Source organism: Macrotis lagotis, chromosome 1, assembly GCF_037893015.1.
Source record: "Macrotis lagotis isolate mMagLag1 chromosome 1, bilby.v1.9.chrom.fasta, whole genome shotgun sequence".
NCBI classification, from domain to species: Eukaryota; Metazoa; Chordata; class Mammalia; order Peramelemorphia; family Peramelidae; genus Macrotis; species Macrotis lagotis.
This window is the reverse complement of record NC_133658.1, coordinates 913,655,629-913,658,183: the sequence shown is the minus strand read 5'-3', so window position 1 is coordinate 913,658,183 and position 2,555 is coordinate 913,655,629. Positions and strand designations below refer to the sequence as shown.

The window sequence follows — 2,555 nt, the reverse complement described above, 5'->3', positions numbered from 1 at the left end:
TCTCTTTCGATAGAGTCCACAAGAGGAGGATAATTATCTCCTAGAAAGTTGCTTTAGTAATTTTTTCAGACATTTCACAAGTTGTTTCTATTCCTGTTTGGAATTTTATGATTCTCCATTCTTAAAAAGTTTAAAACTGAGGCCTTAACTCCATAATAACTTGCCCATTCCTCCAGAAAAGTGCAATTTTGCTTTATATAAATCATATCTAAACCCGAAGCAAAAACTGCCCATTTCAGGAAAAAGAATCACTGGAGAATATCAGCAGTAAAGCAGTTTGTATTGGGAAATGAACAAAAAAGGCAGACACCAAACACCTTCATTTTCCCAAGATTAAAGTGATTATTAAAAAAAGCGCACCACACTGTATAGAAATCAACATTCTCTCCCATAATTCTGTGCATCTGGGACTACAGAAATGTCACTGTCCCTGCCCCATATCTTCAAATTAACATCCTCAGGTCACAACAGTAAGTCTTCCCAAAAGGGACCTTCTGAAAAAACAAGCTATTTCCGCAGCTCATGTTTCCCTCTTTTTGCAGCATGCACCAACAATCTAACCAGGAAGAATAAATTGGGGCATAAGGAGGGCATCCACTAGCAAGCCCACAGTTCTTGACAGCCATCAGGTTGGAGATTAGTACAAAGGGATAGGTCAGCATACTGGCAAAGAATCCAGTGACAGCCTGGGAATAACTCTTCATTTCATTCATAGTGGAAACCCCACTCTCCAGTGCATAGCTATTGACGAGGTAGGCCAATGAATTACAGAGCCACAAGGAAATGATATACCCCAGGAGACGAGGAATAAGACCCTCAAAGAATCTTAGGAAGCCCTCCTCTCGATAAATGGTTACTATGGAGTCACATAGTCCACAATATTTGGTCTCTCTGACAATGAATTGTACCATAGACCTCAGAGTGATCACATGGAAGGGATGCGTGACAAGGGTAGCAGCAGAATGAGCCAACATCTCCTGAGTAGTCTCCTTGACAACCTTGTCAAAACTGGATGGACCATCTTTTTGTGAAGGTTGCAGTCCTTGTTTTAACTCCTGCAAAACTTTACTATGGACCACAGTTCCAATGGCTCCAGAACAGTCTGGGAGTTAAGCCCTTAAAAAGTCTGCTTTTTCCATTGATAATCATAATATGTTGAGCATAACAACAAGAGGCCAGGGAGTTGATAGACTTGCCATCCAAAAATATTTCTTCCCATAGTTGGAGGAAGAGGTTCATATCCCACCTGTATGAGCACCTTCACGTACATGAGCGGCTGCAAGAGGATGGTGAGGCCTGAGGACAGCAACACCTGACTGGCTGCCTCCACCATGATGGCACCCACGGAAGGATGGGTGGGCAGGCGGGCTGAGCCACTGACCAACCTGGGCCTGGATCACATGCCCAGGCCGGTGGCTTCACAACCCACAGAGTGCACACACAGAAAGACTTCCTGAAGAAATAAGAAATGAGCTTAAAAATTTGGGAGAGACAATTAATACTGGGCAACAAGAAAACAAAACCTTAGAAAGTACAATTGGACAAATACAAAAGGAGAACAAATCTCTCAGATCATCAATTGGACCAATACAAAATGAAAATAATTCTCTCAGATCCTCAAATGAGCAAATGCAAAAAGGAATTAATTCTCTCAGAACCTCAATTGGTCAAATGGCAAGCTCTTTCAAAAGTAGAATTGACCAATTGGAAAAGGAGTTGCAAAAGGTTAATGAAGAAAATTCCTTCCCCCCAAAAAAGAATGTAGTCTACAGAAACTAATGACTCTATGAGACACCAAGATTCAGTTAAACAATATCAAAAAATAGAAAAAAAATAGAAGCAATTGTAAAATACCTCATCAACAAAACAACTGACCTTGAGAAAATATCGAGGAGGGGCAACCTGAAAATTATAGGAATTCCTGAAAACATTGAAGAGAAAAAAAAAAAGCCTGGACTTAACATTACAGGATCTAGTAATTGAAAACTGCCCTGATATCATGGAATAAGAGGGCAAAGTAGTTATTGAAAGAGTACATTGATTCCCCACCAGAAAAAAATCCTAAAATGAAAACACCAAGGAATATTGTGGCCAAACTCCAGAACTATTAGATAAAAGAGAAAATCCTGCAAGCAGCCAGAAAGAAACAATTTAAATAATATCAAGGAGTCACAGTAAGGATCACGCAGGGCCTGGCTGCATCAACATTAAGGGATCACAGGGCCTGGAATGAGATATTTCAAAGAGCAAGGGAACTTGGAATGCAGCCAAGAATCTACTTTCCTACAAAGCTGAACTTCTCTTCCAGGGAAAAAGATGGACATTTAACGAAATGGAAGAATTCCAAAAATTTCTGATGAAAAGACCAGAGCTAAACAGAAAATTTGGACATCAAACAGGAGGTTCAAGAGACACATGAAAAGGTAAAAAAAGGGGGTGGGTAGTAAAAGGGAAAAAAAATGCAATCCAGTAAGTTGAAACTGGCTGTATCCCAGAATAGGGGAATAAATATTCTTATAAATCTTGAGAATTGTAACTCTAACCGAGAGAATACA

The 2,555-nt window shown here is 40.0% G+C and overlaps 1 pseudogene; it reads right to left on the bottom strand.

Annotated features, from left to right (window-relative positions):
• Positions 1-334: 334 nt before the first annotated feature.
• Positions 335-1,333, bottom strand: LOC141492463 (mitochondrial carrier homolog 2-like; annotated as a pseudogene).
• Between the last annotated feature and the right edge of the window lie 1,222 nt (positions 1,334-2,555).